This window comes from Drosophila takahashii, chromosome 2L (genome assembly GCF_030179915.1).
Source record: "Drosophila takahashii strain IR98-3 E-12201 chromosome 2L, DtakHiC1v2, whole genome shotgun sequence".
In the NCBI taxonomy this organism is placed as follows: domain Eukaryota; kingdom Metazoa; phylum Arthropoda; class Insecta; order Diptera; family Drosophilidae; genus Drosophila; species Drosophila takahashii.
The window spans coordinates 4812514-4829539 of record NC_091678.1 but is presented as its reverse complement, the minus strand read 5'-3'; the positions used below and the strand labels follow the sequence as shown (position 1 = coordinate 4829539).

The 17026-nt window shown below is 41.0% G+C and overlaps 1 protein-coding gene across 1 annotated transcript in view; it reads right to left on the bottom strand.

Moving 5' to 3' along the window:
• LOC108057764 (fibrillin-like protein dumpy) overlaps nt 1-13129 on the bottom strand; it is a 119402-nt gene extending 106273 nt beyond the window's left edge. The window contains exons 1-2 of the mRNA XM_070215658.1: nt 13056-13129; nt 9537-9863 (exon numbers count right to left, since the gene is read on the bottom strand). The gene's annotated coding sequence lies outside the window, so the exon portion shown is untranslated. The remainder of the gene's footprint in view (nt 1-9536; nt 9864-13055) is intronic.
• Nucleotides 13130-17026: the final 3897 nt, after the last annotated feature.

Below are 17026 nucleotides of genomic sequence, written 5' to 3'. Positions count from 1 at the left end.
GAGTGTAGAGCGTTGCAAACCACGGCCCACATGTGCCCGTTTTTGTGGGTTTTTCTGGGGTTTTAGTGTGTGTTCTTGTGGCATGCAGACCTGACCTCCAATCGACAGAGCCTGTGGCGCCTTCGATGGCTTTCCAAACTGCACAATTTTCGCCTACGCCGGGTGAAAGAGTCTGGCCAAGATGGAGATGGAGGAGGAGTTGGGCTGGCTAGCCCATAAATGGACACACACGATCTGGGGAGCACAGTCTACGGTCCGCAGTCCGCAGTCCAAAACCCATGTGGCCATAAATGGAGCTGGCCATTAGAAAGGTAAATTGCAGTCGATTTAATTCAATGCAGCCGAGTCAACTCTAATTACAAGTGGTGGTGACCTTTTGGACGCTCCGATGATTTAACTAACTGCTTGGGACACCCTTTTCTTTCCAATTCTTTTCTGGAGGGGCGATTGCGTAATGATGATTAAGACCCGTGTCTGGGGTCTCGGCTGCAAAACAATCCATCATAAAAGGGCAGCGGCTAACGGAAATACCCAGATATTTGTAAACTCAAGAACCCAACAAAGTCGTCGTATAGCAGGTTTTATATTTTCTTTCTGGACACTCCACTCCAAGTTCGGTTTCTTACAATTCTAATTTATATGAGTTTTACGTAGCTATCCGGCGGAAGTAAACCTTGGCCGGTGTGTTGCCTGCCTGCCACTTCTGCCACTTCTTCTTGGCCATGTTTATTTGTGTTGTAAATTGCGAATGCGCCCCAAAGCAACAACAAAAGGGGGGAAAACATAACGCGCAGTCGCGCACTTCAATAAACAACTGGAGAAACACCACAACAGCCACAACAACTATATATACTTGGGCATTAGTTGCCGCTGGCATTGCGTACGTGCCCGGACCCGGCGTCGCCATCTCTATGCACTGGGAGAAAAACTATGTATTTAATGGGATAAACCCAACGGAACTACATATTTTCACAAAAGATCGGATTTTTTGGAAAATTATACAGCCGCAAAAATCTCTGGGCTTTGAAAACAATATTTTCGTAATAAATCGTAGAAAATTAATTCAAACAAAATCATACAATTTATACTTCTACTTTATGATTCCAAAACCAGATAATTATGAAAAAACACTTTTTAAAATTTACAACGTTTTAGAGATTTCTAAAAGTCGCAGAATGAAAAATCTTAAACAATTAATTCAAATAAAATCTTAAAACTTCCAAAAATTCTGGTATACTTTATGATTTCCAAAACCAGATATTATTATAAAAATCTTTCTAAAATGTTCAAAATTTTAGAGATTTCTGAGAAGAAAATAAAAATGTTTCTAGGTTTCCCCTATATATTTAGATCCATATCCCAGATAACTTGAAAGGCGATCTCAGATTTCTCTCTGTGCAGCCATCACCATCGAATGTGGATGGTTTCTTTGGGTTTACCACTGACAAAGACGACAACCACGCATCGTTAAAAGAGTTTTATGCAATTGCCGCTTTGGTTTTGGTTTTGGCTGCGATGTGTTGTTGTGTGTTGGCCTATTGTATAATAGCCCCATGTGTGTGCGTGTGCGGTATGTGCTCTGCATAATTTTATGATTCGCCCGCCAGTTCCTGCAACGCGGGCCAAATCCGAAGAGCCATGTCCACCGGAGGCCTCTTTTTCCATTTCTTTTCTGATTTTTTGTTGTGAGGGAAACGCGTGGGCGATGGAGTGCATGTGCATGTGGATTTGATGCATTGATTGAATTTAACGCAGCACAATTTGGCCCGAAGTCGAAGGCTCTTGACCAAAAGGGCCAAAGTCGAGGGGCCACAATGGCCCAGCGTGAGTCAGGCGGAGATGTGCGACTATGTGACTGGAATCGCAATCGGAATGCCGCGACGGATGAGCCAAGAAATGGTCGATGGCCGATGGTAATTGTAAATGGCCGGACAGGTCGGTAGCTGCCATTCAGTGTTGCCAATTTAGCCAAATTTGGCATGTGACTAGGTTTTTTCTTTGAAGAGCGCTTCGTAACTGCTATTTCATCTGACTTTTGTAGAGGTTTCGATGGATTTTACTCGGCTTGAAATGGTAGAAAAGCTTATAATAAAGTGGGACGAGAACAAGCTGTTCAAGGAAAATAATTAGGAAACCGTGTCGAAAAAAAATTTAGTATTTTTCTTAAAGAAAATTCTCATCAAACCAGCTTTTATAGTTTCCTATTCCATTATATATTTTTTTTCTTTTCTTCCATCGAGAAATGGCCATCGAGGCTTTCTTGACGCCTTATCCCCACCTCATCTTGATTTATTTAGTTGGCCTTAATTTATGACTCCACTTCAAAGCGATATTTGCAACTAATCCTGCTCGCAGCATTCCTGTTTAAATTATCGCCGCTTGTACTTCTGATCCAGTGGCTAGTTACAAGGAGAAAAAGGAGGAGACCTTGAAGCATCCCAAGTACAAGCGATTTAAATATACGAAAATAACTAACTAAATCTAGACATAAAAAGCGAACAAGGAGTCTTGTAAAAATGCAAATCAATAAGCAAAAGGTCCAGTTTGCCTGCCTGCAATAAAATAAATGTAAGGAGGCAGCCATAAAAACATCTACAAGGAGCAGCTTTTTTGTCTTTTGTCGCATCTGCCAGCCGGGGCAGCCGAGGCAGCGGTTTGCAATTTGGTTTAGTACCTAGGTGTTAATTATCGCTAAAACTCAATGGCGGACAATCGGCGAAATCTGCACAGGGGCGTCGCATCGCATCGTGGTTTGCATCTGCCCCTGGAGAATACTTAGAGCTGGAAACTGGGATTGGGATTGGCCAGCGGAGGAGCAGGTTGCACATGGACAGCTGTACAAGTGGCCACGATAATTAATATGAAAATATGTGAGGATGGCGCAGGACAACTCTCCACTTGGCATAGCTCGACGCAAATGCTTTTGCCGTCTGCTATTTTTAGCAGCCAGTTTTTAATGAGCCCTGTCCAAAGTCGTGCCAATGCTGCGAAGGGGATCGGCCATCGGCCAAAAGGATCCACCAATGGGCCACCCGGGTGTCCTAATTATGCGCTCATTTCTCTCCGCTTTTATGAATTATTAAAATAGGTTTGCCGGGCATTAATTGCTTTATAATAGAGATGGCGATGGCGGAGATCATGCCTAAAAAAATATATATGAGGGAACCGCTTCTCGATTTCCGTTTTGAGACTTTTTTTGCTTGCCCTACTCATATTTCTATAATTTATTGTAATGCACTTGGGGCGTGTTTCATTTCTCGCTTTAAAATGGCATAAATTTTTAGGCCTTGCCCCGGACTGCGAATCTCCGGATCTGCGGGTCTGCGGCTATTTAACAATTTATTGTCTGTATACATATAACCGCATTTATACTATATATATTTTTTTCTTTTCCGTTTTTTTCTGTATTTTTCTGTAGTTGCATTTTGTCTGAATCTGAAGTCGACAGCGGCCACGACCACCTTGATGTTCATGTCCCGAACCGACAACAACGACGATGACTCCAACTCCAACGATTCCAACGACTGGGGGCCAATTTACTTTAGTTTTCATTCATGTACGTCGGAATGGAGGGATCGGTGGAAAAAACTGTAAGCTGCGTTCATTACACGTTGTTATTTGTTGTCTGCGGTACATTATTGCTCTTGTTCGCTGTTTTGCTCACCAATTAGCTGCAGTCGGCCAAACGAAAGACTTCGGCCACGAACTTGACTTCTCTGATGTTCTTCGAGAAGTTCAGAGTGAGCAAGATCACCGCCCTGGGCTTTTGTCACGTACTTTCCACGGTCCTAATCCCCATCTATTGCCTGCAACTTGGAACTTGGATCGCCAAGTCAAAGAACTACCTCGTTTTTCTTGCTGACGCACCATACCAACATCATCCTCAACTCAAGACGATTATGACCGGCAAGAGGGGCGCACATCAATCAAATGCCTCATTGTACACGGTTTTTTCCTCTTTTTTTTTAATGTGCTACCAAGGGCCGCCACTTGAACTTGACATTCGGTGTAAGTGACTATTAAGGAAGTGCCTTGGGAAGGTCCACTCCACACAGAACAACTCGGAGCCAAGCCTGTGGCAATTAGCCGGGAATATCAATCAACGCACCATTTGAGTGTGAAAAGAGCTCAGCTTTTAATTACAAAAGCTCTTTGTGTGTGGTACTCAGAAGTCGAGGCAGTTGAAGGCCTCCCATGTCCCCGCCCACGGTCATTTTGATTTTTTAACGCCTCTGCGCCGCGATGTTTGTTGCCAACTCGCATTCGTTAGAACCGCATGCAAACCGGGCCTGTCTTAGCCCCGGATCATGGGTAATAAGCCAATTGGCGTTGGCCACTCCGCACCACACCACTACATTTTAATCAAGCCAACTGAGTTGTAAAGCCCACGCAGCATCAAAGCAAAAACCAAATATGTTCCCTGTCGGTTCGGCGAGATTCGACTCACACCAGATCCAAAGTGTCGCCAGTTGTCGACCTTCGAGGTGCGTTGAGTCACCATGTCTCAGACTTTTGGCTCTGTGGATGGCAAATTGATGGTGAAATTGCCGAGAGAGTGTCGGGGAGTGCCGATATATCCGGGATGGCACCTTCTTACATTTTGTAGCTTCTAATTACATAGAAGAAATATAGTACATTTTTAGAGAATCATATTGAATTGATATGCAGCATATCAAGCCGAAATAAATAAGTTTTTATTTTATTTGATACCACATAATATCAAATTGACCATCGTTTCATATCAATTGTTTTGTTTGGGTGTAGAAGTCAGTTAGCCAAGCGAAATTGCTATTTCTTTCCTTGGTGCCATCACATTGTCCACACTTGGTTAATACTTCCTTTGCGCACCGACAATCATCCAGCCTCCTCGTTCCGGAGACGAATCAAATACCGATAGTTCCGCCCCTTTTAGCGGACGAGAAGCGACTGTCAAGGCAAATTAGCTTACTAGCTACTACTGTTGACCATATCATATCATTTACCAGGCAACACCAGTCTCAATATATACGATATAGAGACTTGAGAGACCCCTTGCCAATTCGATTAGGCCACGCAAATGTAATTTAATAATTGCGGTTGCCCATGTTGATTAGCATGTGCGGTTTGTGCAATTTACGGCCAGTGGCTATCCACAGGATATGAGCTGGCACTATGACAATGACAGGATGCATCAATGTGCGGCACAGAGTCACTTCATCCACAACCATGCCACTTCTTCTACTTCTTCTTCTGCCACTGGTGGCGACAGGGAAATGTTTATGGCCTTGTGCTCGCCTGCGGTGGCAACTTCAAATGCGGCGGTAATTGAATTTTAAATTGTTGCTCTCCTTCCACTTTCTGCCTCCTGTTACCAGATTAATTTAAATGAAGTTATTAGCCAGCCCGATAGCCCAGCTGTCACTGGGCGAAAAAACAAAAGACTAGAGACCAAGTAGCTCCCACTCCTGGCGACTTAAAGTGCCCTGATATGGGAATATACCTATATATATATTTGCACATAGGAGTAGTTTGCCTGCCTGCAACGGGTTTCCCGTTTTAACTGCTCTTGCGGGCTGCATTTGAAAGTTAAATTACGGTAGCGATATCGGAGCAGACATTCCGTTAATTGGCCGCACAACTTGAGATCAAGCCGATGCCTTTGTTATTTTGCATCCAGGCGTTCTGAATACTCTATTTGCCTGTGGAGTCGGCTAATAGGTGAAAGAATATTTTTGAAATTTGAGACTTTCTAAAGTCTGTGTAATTGTTTTTAGCCACTTTTGGTCCAGGCCATGAGGTAACACTCGTCTTTTATGGCCAAATTAAATTGTAACTTTATTTATTTCGAGAAATGCTGGTGGGTATTATCATAAAGTATTCAATTGCTGGTTTCTATTCTTATTTAGAATTTTTCTTAGTTATTTTTTTTCGATTTAACTGAGCTTTTCATATGAGAGCTAGTAATAGAGCTTCTATTCCTCGATATTTAATTTCTGTTTTCCCTTAAGTAAATCTATTTTATCAATTTTATCGAATCAATTTTTTCAAAATATCGAAAATATCGATAATGTTCCAGCTCTATTTCCTATATTTCCTATGTTTTTGGTGAGTGTAATAAAACTTCGCTGCGCCCCAGCAACCTCGCCTTATTGATGCCTGAATTTTTCGTTTTTTGGCTAAGTCCGCTTTACAGTTGCGGCAAAAATTGTTGCAAATTGCAGTTTAAAAAGTTTCCGTGTTGGTTTTTTTCGTTCGCGATTTCGTCGTCGTCGTCGGCGGTGGCTGCAACTAATATGAGTCATAAATTTAAAGGCTTAACTCGAGGCTAAGGCAATAAGGCAACTGCAACTGCTAGCGAAGCTGTGCCGTTGACAGGGATTTTTAAAATGAAATAAATAAACGGCATTACAGCTAGTTATATGCAGCGATCAGGGTCTTGAGCGGCATAAACCACGACGACAAAAAGTCAACAACAACAACTGTGTAGTGCAGTGTTGGCGTGGAAGCTGAAAGTTGAACTGAATGTGAACTTAACTGGGCTGGGCCCCAGTCGTCCGGTTACTTTTGCATTTGTTGCACGAGACGAAGCCATTTTATTGATACAGATACAGCCGAAATTTGGGTCCACCAAAAAGCCAAGGAGCAAAAAAAAAAAAGAAACCAAAAGTCTGGCTGGGTTTTTTTATTTTGGCAACTTCGACTCGCAGCATGACATCATTTTGAGTTACTGCGAATCGGAGTTCGAACCGCTCTTTTAGCTGCAGCAGCCCTGCAGCCACAAAAAAATACAACACACAATCCAAAAAACTGGTCGCTGTTTTACTTTCGCTTTATTTCTCGAAGTATTTCTTATTTCCTTTTGGGCTTTCAGACTTTTTTTTGGACAGAGATGCTTCACTTTTTTTTGGGTCATCCCGAAGAAGTACGTTCGTATATGGCAATGAAAACGAAACCAAGTTCTGGTGAAAGTGGGTTGCCCATCACGGAATGGAAATGGAAATCGAAAACGCATAACGCATAGCAAGTGCATGGATTTCGAGATCCGTGGACCACATGGTCGGGCCTTGGCGGATCGATTGTGTCATGGAGCGTGGGTCGATCGCCCACGAGGCCTTAAAATCACACAGAAAACACAGAAGAAATATGGCCTCCAACGGCCTCCGAAACTAATGATGTTAGACGACGGGCACAGGTTGGCACTGACGCACCGATTGCTCCGCTTTCGGTCTGCTCGGTTTCGTCTTCATTTGTATGTTGTGCCCACACAGTATGGCTCTTTATGGATTCTGTTCAGAACAGATCAATGCAAAAAGATTCGCGAGCAAAGCGAGAAATTAATTAGAATTTTGTGGCTTTGAGTCGCGGCTTGAGCCGCCGTTGGTGGCTGGGAAAAGACCTTGAGCGGCGGTTCAACAGACTGTGTGGGGTGCCGCAAACTAGTCAACTGAGTCACTGTCTATCAGCTCCAAAAGAGCATCCAAATCGCGACCAGTCTTCGGAATTTGCCCATAATAAATCTGTCTGCAGGCTGATGACTTACGAATTACCAGCAAAATCGTTGGAATCAATCTCGGGATTTCGACGTTCAACGAAAGTAGCTAAAACTCTTTCCCACGAGTTTCACCAGCCATTAGGCAATAATAAAACCTGCGTTTTATTTGCATTCAATAAAGGTTTCGTTCGCAAACGTCAAGTTTGTGTCTGCAGTCTTTTGTTTGCGGCAAGCAATTAATCAGTGACAGCTTTTAGAAATAATAGTTGGCCAATCTCATTATCAACAGGAACAAGTTTTGTTTCCAAGTTGTTTGATTTAAATAATTTTAAAATAAAGCAAGAATTTAATTTTTACTTGCTTCTTGGATTTTTAAAAATGAAAAATAATATCTAGTTCGTGACTGAAGTCTTTCGATTTGGCTCATGGATTTTGAGAAACGAAAAGATATGAAGTTTGTGTCTCAAGTCTTTTGATTTGGCTCATGGATTTTGCCATAAAAATAATTGAAATTTCTCTTGTGCAAAATAAAAAGGGGGAAAGATATGTCGCTTTATATCTTACACCATTTATCTTTGCAGAAGAATCGCCAAGTGAGGCATTCACTTTTTTTCATAAGTTTCTGCTGGGTCCCTTGACTCATTTAATTGCGGCAATTTCTTTCGCCCACGCAGACTGAGTCAAGCGCTTTGGCTCATAATTTATAGGCATTATTATTGTAATTTCTCCCGGCAGACAAACGCAGCAGCGGCTCGCACGCAAAACAATAATACATAAAGTGAAAGTTTTGCACCTTTTGCCGCTCAGACAAACGCATCAGCATAAACAGCTAAACAAAACAAAAAAAAAGAAAAATAGTCAGTCAGTCGGTCGGTGAGATGGGATAAGATGAGCCACGAACTGAACGGTGTTGGGGAAAAACAACTCGAACCAAATACCACAACCCACGACGAGATGAAAGACAATGGCTTACAAATGACTGCCAGCTAGTTCAAACCGAAACTGGCTGACAAATGAGACGGCGCCGGTAGCTTCACTTGTGTTTTGCATCTGACCAAAAAAAACAGATACAGTCGGAGATCTCCCATCTCTTCATCAATAAACCCACAAATTTCGCCAAATCCTCTTGCCAAATCCCCCACAGAAAGATGTTTTTTGACCCCGGTTTTTTTTTGGAAACACTTGTGATTGCTTGACAAACTCTTTCTTTGAGCTTAGGAAAAAAAGTGTGTCAAGCGAGTATTTGAAGCAATTATTTGTCATATTTTCTATTTGCGTTTCGGTTTCGTTATTTCCGAAATGAGATGCAGAGAAAATAAACAGCATTAGCGACGAGGCCCTGACCAAAGAGCCAGTGACAAGGCGTCTTCGGACCCGTTTCCATCTGCGTATCCATCATCATCATCTTCGCCAACCGACTCATCAGATCTCACAATGACTTTGGCCTGGGATTTTTGCACCAACGAAAGTGAACGTTTCTTTATGTCGGTGCTGTTTGTTATTATTATTTTTTGTAGTTTTTGCCACATTTACAGTTGGTATTTTGCGCTTATGTCTGCACTTGAGTGGAAAAAAACGGAAATTTGTCATGTAAATTTTATATGCCAACGGTTTTTATGCTCACTGATTTCAGAGGTCTTAAAAGAAAATGCCAAAAGAATTAAAATGGGGAAACTTTTAGTTAAAAGAAATTAATTTTTAATTTTTAATTTTTGTCTAGCGTCTTAAAAAGATATAATATTTTTCAACCAAAAGCACTTTAGATAATTAAAAGATCTTCGTAAAATCTCGAATATTATTTTGATTTATTTAGGTAAATTTACTCTATTTTATAGCTGTCTCTTTCTAATAATAATAATAATAATAATTTTTGACCAATTTAATTTTTTTACAAAATTATTCTTGGCCTTTGCCATTTGTAAAATGATTTAGCTATCGTCTGCGACTAGCACTTTTCTTCTCCCCCTTTTGAGGGGAATATTCCATTTAATTTGTATTATAATAAAAATGTTTTATATACCACTTAAAATTTGCACTTTGTAGAAGTGGAAAAAAAAGTGCTCACCATTTTATTCATCAACTTGCGGCCAAAATCAGTTCATACTGCCAACAGCTGCCAACGAAGAGCGACGCCAGCGAAAAAAGCCTTGTTTCTTACTTGGCTGCTGCCAAAGCAGCTGCCAAAAGCGATTTGCCGTCAAAAGCGCAGAAAGACACACACACACACGCGGCCACTGCGCTACACAGACACTGGAATATTTTTTGGATTTTCTAACGTATTTTATTGTTGAGCTTAACAATATTTAACGCTTTTCCTTTGAACACTTTTGATTGCTTTGCGCGCGTTTGGTTTTTCGGAATTTTCACAGGGTAAAATGCCCGGCAACTTTCACTGTAATTAGACGGTGGCTGTTAGATTCCCCTATTCAAATAAGGCAACGATCTCCGATCAATTAGATATTATCCAGTGGTGGAGCTGCTAACTTAACACTTAACACAGAAGAAGAGAAGCCCACTTGGCAGAGAACCGCACCGCACGCGCGCTGAAAACGAACTGAATGTGCGGAGCTTGAGCCGCCGATCGCGAGCCCCAGTGGTTACCTGTAATACCAAGAGTTACCTGGTCTCAAAAGCCAAGAGAGTGTGTGTGTGAGTCGGGATTTTTTTGTGTGAGTGCGAGTGGCTGTTAGGCAACTTTGCTGCTGCCCACACTTTGCTCGGCAAAAGTCGCCGCTCTGCTGGTCCATTTTTGGCTTGGACCGCTCGGCAATAATATTTTTTCTCTCTCTTTTTTTGTATAACCAAGACGCCTTTGCAGAAAAAAAGATTGAAAAAATGTATTATATGTATAGGTAGGTATAACCTATACGATTTTGTGGCTTCCAAGTTGCCAGTTGTGCTTTGACTTTTGATTGACGTAATTTCTGCGCTTGATATTCACTTGAATTTCTTGTATTTCCACATTTAACTGTTTTGGTGTCGGGCGCACATTACACGCCCACCACACCCACACACACTCACACACACACACACCCCCATGTGGGCGTCTCTTTTCTTAAAACATTTAAATTGTTAATTCATTTTACACATTTTGTTTCATGAGTTTCAAGAGTTTTGTGAACTTTCGCTCGCCACGGAACTGAATGGAATATATGTGGGAGTGCTTAACCGACCCTGCATATAGGCTTTATAGTGCTTGACTCACTCGATCTGCTTGGCTGGCCTGCTTATGCTAATTAACCAGCTTAAACTTTGGTATTTAAGCGTTTCCCCCCAAAACGAAAGACTTAGGCAACGAACTCGCCCCAAAATTGCTGAAACAGCTGACCTTGCCTTATACCACCGAAATGAGGTCCTTATCGACCAGGAATCTTTATTGCAATGAAGTAATTTCCGCATGTAATAGGAAGAACATAAGGAGAACTCCTCTCATCTTACGGTAACCATGTTTTTTTTCGTTGTTTACCAACATTACCTTTTGGAAACGCCTTGCTTGCACATTAATTTCTACGCCCCGCAATTATTTCATACAGCAAATGGAGTATGAAGAAACATAAACGCAAAACGTGTGCCACATACTAAGATGGGTTAAGAGCAAGAAAAAAGAAAAGATGAGGTACTAAAAAAAAAACAGCGAAATTAACAAGCATAATTAAAAATGCACATGTTGGGAATGGCAACCGCAAACAAAAAAATCTCAACGAGAAAAGAGGATGAGATCTGTGGACCGCCACGACTGAAGTTGCAAATTGCGGGCGTTTTTTATTTTGAAAAAAACACGAGTCGAAGCTCTAAGTGCACTAAAAACTTTATGGTTAAAAGTCGATTTTTGGCAAAAACGAATAACTGTCAGAACATAAAACTCTGAGATATCATGTGAATATAGCCCCGAAATACTGTAATTGATGGATGGGAAAAGGTAAGGTGGAAAAACATAAACTGGAATGTGTACTCCAAAAATAATAAAATAAGTATTTAGTCTTATATCTCAGCAGTTTATGATCTGTAAGAGTACTTTTTATGACCTGGGAAACAAGTATTGCATTTTTTAGTTTTCCATTATCTTTAAATTGGTTTTAGGAAGTTATAAAGACAACTTTTAGTTGGTAAATAGAAATGTAAATTAAATGCTGTAAGTCAACAGGCACTAGAAAAACTGTTGTGTTTGCCTTGAATGCTTAGTATGCTAATTACACCCATTTAGAGATGAGTAAAGTCCCTTGTCCAAACAGGCACTTTATGATCGCCACTCAACTGAAGGTAAATTCCGAGTGCAACTCGAAAATACATGTATTTCTCCTATTTTTCTTCCCAGCCTAAACAAACTTGGCGTTGAAGTTGGGTTACCCGTTCAGTCGTCCATTCGATGTGCATTCCTGAATTGCTAAAACAAGCAATGCCGCAACAGCTGCAACAAGTGCGGCTAATTTCATGCAGCAAAAGCAACTGGGCAGCGAAAAAGCCACACGCGTCGTCTACACTTGGCATATTTAACACATTTAATGGAAAACCAACAAAACATCAGTATTTATGATGCAGTCGGGCGATGGGCGATCTAGGGACCGCTTTTCGAGGCGCCAGGAGGCCCGGCTGTTGGTTGTGGCTTTATTAAGTTGCTGTTGTTGTCTGTTTTTATTAATAAGTCATATTTTTATATGGTTCAGCCACCAGAGCAACGCAGCAACGCAGCCACAGAGGAGCAACAGAAGCAGCAACTTGATAATTTATGTTGTTTGCCGAACCTGCGAGCGGGATGACAAAAGTTGCAGACGAAGCTGTTGGACCAAGGGCAACCAGGCCCAGGGGCTCCCACATTCATAACGTGGGCTTATTCATAAGTCATTCACTCACTCACTAGCTCATTCATAAACTTTAAAGAAAAAAGCTCGAAAAGCGAAGCTCATTTTGTGATTAATTAAATGCAACTCGTCGCGGCGATGTTGTTGTTTTGATTATTATTATGGTTGCTTTTCAAAAAAGTGTGCCACTGCAACTGCGACATGCAACAGGTTGCTGTGATGTAAGTGTTTATGGCTATTTACAGCAGTTTTTTATTGCTCTACCAACTGCTATTTATTTTTTTGGTTAGCGGTGGGCGAAAGTTTGTTGCCTAAGTCTTTCGTTTCGCTGCACTTTGCACCTGACCAAAGGCTGGGCCAGAAAACAACTCAGACGTGGCCGATTGGCCGCGTGATAGCCCCTAAAACTGTGTCAAAGCACTAAATACACTAGATTATTTGCTCATTTGTGCGAGAAAAAAAAATTCGCAAAAATATAATTGACCGGAAAAAAGCAAAAAAAAGAGCTAAAAAAATTCGCAAAACGCTGTAAATAGTTCAAGCATTGCGTAATCGCTCAAACATCTAATTTCTGTTTCAGTTTTCGTGATGAAAAAATGGCATGGCGTCAACGAATTAAGCAAATAGGTAATTTCAATGCGGGTTTTATTTATTTTTGCACTTTTTTTGCCGGCACAGTTTTCACTAGAGCGCCCACACACAGCTGTTCAAATGCTAGATAGTTGCACAAATATAATTTGGATAGGGGATCTGGATCTAGAGGGGATAGCGGGAGGATCGCGCACCTTAGCCACAGACGAACGGCAACCGATCGGCGGATAAAAAACTATTGAGCGAAGTGCACACAACGCGGTGCGCCGGCAGACTGAAAATACGGCTCTCTCTTGACTGCATTTGCTGGCCAAGTTAGTTGGCTAGCCAAACAGCTGACGAACTGGCTTACTCTCTGCTCTCTCCATCTAACGAGCAAAACTAGTTTCGTTTAATTGCGGGCTGGCCTGGCATTTGAAAATCTGTTTGGCCGTATAACAGTTGGCAACAAAACTGTGCTATCCCCTCAGAAATTGAGAGAAATAGAGAGAAACTGAGAGATTCTCTGAATTATTCGGGGAAACACGGGGAAAAAGAGAGAATCACAGCGGGCTGGCAGAGACTAATTTGTTATTGTTATTGTATTTGTCAAGTCAACTGATAAATTGACTTGATATTGAAAATAAATTAATTATATCTTCGAAAAATGGAACAACTCGAAGTTGGCTTTCGTGGGATTAGGCAAGCATTGAAATTGAAGCTGGCAGAAAATTCAAACGGATCTGTACTTGTACAAAAAATGTATACAAATTATTGTATTTGAATAAAATAAAAAAAAAAAGAGGTCACAGCATGCGTCATGGGAGATTTTTCATAATAAAATATAGATAAAAATATTTTTTACTCATATAGATAACCCCATCTAACTTGTTTTCATTTTATATTCTGTCCTAATGACTCACACATTATTTCTGAGCGCAAGACAAATTGTTGCAAATTGAAATCAAGTTATCTAATTGATTTCAACAGTATTTCAAGTCGGGGTTCATTGGTCATTTTTAATGATCTTTATCCATCTTTGACCGATTTTAGAAGAAGATCATCAATTCTTTACTGGCTTATTAATTGAGGCAAATTCTTATCATAGCTGATATAAAAGAAGTAGGCCACTTGTGGTAATCTGTCGGTTTGAAATAATTAATTATGGGTAGAAGTATCGTACAGGTTTAACCACATATTTCTATCCTATCCTTTTTTAGGATCGGGTTTTTAGATATTGAATTAAAATACCTAACGAATATTTATTTTCTAATAAAGTTTAAAGGTTAAACCTTTTTATTAAAAGTATAAATTACTAATGATATATATTTTTTTATTTTTAAAAACCAATGCCAAATGCCCTATAAATATTTTTGAATTAGTTATTTGTTAAGCTTTTCGTTTCGCTTGTCTTTTACGTACAATAACTTAAAAAGTTTATAGGGTATTTGACTCCAAAATGCAAAATGTGCAGCGAATTCGCTTCGCTCAATTTAAGTGACTGCTCACGTTTTATATTTTTGCCAAGATCTTTTCGACGATATAAGATACTTTTTTTTTAGAGTTCAGTTTTGGCCAGTCCCAAAGTCACGTTGCGCCCATAGACGCCACGTACGCAGCAATATTCGCAGAGTCAGTCACAGTCGCAGTTTAATGTTTATGTTATTGGCTGGCTTGTTTATTTATGTTTTCGCAGTGTTAAAAATATTGTTGCAGGCCGCCTTGTAAGCGGCTTTACCTCATTTGTGGAAGCGTAAAGAAAAATGATTTTGGGGGGCGGCAGGGAGTAATTGCCCAGGCCAAGGCGCCCATACGTATGCGTCTATTTTCCCCCCTCTCGCGGGAATTATGATTTATGCTGCCCCTGCATAAGTTGCATAAGTTAAGTTTAGAGCGATGACGTTATGCGAAGCGCGTGCTGAGGCGGCTGACCCAAAAAGCAAAAAGCCTCTACGGTAGTTTGACGCCAACGCGGACGAGGCGACATTTGGCTTAAATAGAATGCAAAATACGAAATGCAATAGCTGAAAAAGACTTAAAAGTAATGAATAGTAGGATATTGTATACCCTTAAACTCTTTTTTCTTAATAATTAAAAGGAAAAAATATTTCAAGAATTTAATAATGTAAAAAACATGAAAAATAAATAATAACAATTTACATTGACGATAATTTTAATTTGGTACCCTACCTATTTTTCTAAATTTTCTTCATAACATAATTGAGCTAAAAAAAAAAAGGTGAACCAAAAAAGTCAATAATAAATAACGATGGCTAAAAAACAAGGCAGCAGCAGCCAACCTTTTTCATATTTTTCACCCTTTCATTACTCATTTTAAGTGCGCCCTACAGATTTTTTGAAATATATGCCCTAGTTGATGGCACCACCTGCAGTTAGAGTGGACCAACTGCCGAGAGCAACGAGCGTAAACAAGTTGGCGGCTGACAGCGCAGTTAGACATTAGATGGCTAAGTGATGAGCCTGTTGAGCGCGTTGCTTGCCAGATTGCCAGCTAGCCAGCTAGCCAACTCTTTGCAAATTGGCTAGGTTCGGTTGGGGCCGAAAAGATCGCCGCCAGGCGGAGTACCGTTGGTTGCCACACCAACCTACATAGCCAAAGAGGAGGAATGCAATTGCCACTGCATCTGCAACACAGCAACACGGCGTCTATGAGATAATTGAAAAATGCGTAAGTTAAACCCTGATGTCAACCGGACGAAAGGGGTTGAGAGGGTCAAGTAGTAGAATTTTCTTAGCATTTTCCACTGATTTTCCCTGCACGCACCTTCTGCGTTCTAAGGCCAGGTTAACGAAGAGGAAAGAGCCGAGGAAAAACTGGTTTCCTGTGTTGTCTATTTTCCTGTCGTTGTTTCGTTGTTTGTTGTTTGCGCTCATTTTCGTTACGTACGGAAAGCAAAAGGCATGGCAAGAAAATACGAGAAGAAGTATCTACGAGCTGGATATGTTGTGGTCTTTTGGCCATTAGAGGGGAAAACTCTAGTACACACACACGCACACACGGAATGCTAGCGGTTATGGAAATTCCTTTGAAGCACGCACACACAATCACACACACACACTGGGAAAATCGTGGCCAACAAAGGATGTGAGGAAAGCAAGCCAGGGAAGCAGGGAAACCAGGGGGCCCAAACAATGAGGGTCTCCCGAAGTGTTGTTGCTTTTGGCACTTGGCTATGGCCATGGAAAATTGGCCGTTTTGCTGGCATAGATACAACACTTGCTCCTCGGGGTATCATCAACCTCATCATCGGCATCGAGTTTCGGTACTCGGGATTCGGGATCGTGTTTGTCTGGTAGCAACTTAAGGCATGACACTGCCGGTTTTTCCACAGCTCTACTCTGCACTGCCTGCCAATGGAAATTCGGTTAGAATCTGTTTGTTTGCCAGTTGAAAAATGCCTAATCAGCATTTTATTGTTCGGAATACACTGGCCAACTGCTACCAACGAGCGACTTTAACAAGCGGAGGAGAGTGGGAAAAAGTAGCGTGACTTTCGTTGGAAGTGCCTGCATAATTAGAATTTAAATGGCCACTTTGTTGTGGGATCTCCGGGAATGCAAGGCGGTGATTATGTGGATCATGTAATTGCCGGCCAAGCGCGGTGCATTTCCTTATGGCCAAAAGCTAAGCAAAGACTTGGCCAACGAACTTGCCAAATCGGAGTTTTATGTGGGAAGTGTTTTTGGTAAGGGCTATAAAAAGAATAGGTATATTGTAGTTTTATTTATAAGATAATATATGGGTAATAAAATATTATTATCAAAAAAAAAATAAGGAAAGTGAATAATAATAGCTTGTTCAATTTTAACTAATTTCATCATAGAAAATGTTTTTTTCTATAGAAAATGCATAATCTAAAATGCCAATACAATGCATTCAAATTGCTCGGGTGACTCGGTGCAAAACCGCTCTCAGAACAGTTAGAAAACAAAAGACTTAGGCAACGAACTCGAATGGATTTACAGACGACTGCACAATTATCAGAGAGTGAGAGAGAGACAGCAGCACAACAGCGGGCAGCATTCTTGGCTCCTTACCAATTAATCAAACGGCTAAAGAAACGGTAAACGAATTATGTAACTAATGCACTAACTACGCCCTGGCCCCTCCCCCTTCCCACCATCACCCCTCATCCTCCTCTGCCTTCAAGCATCTCCAGCGAAG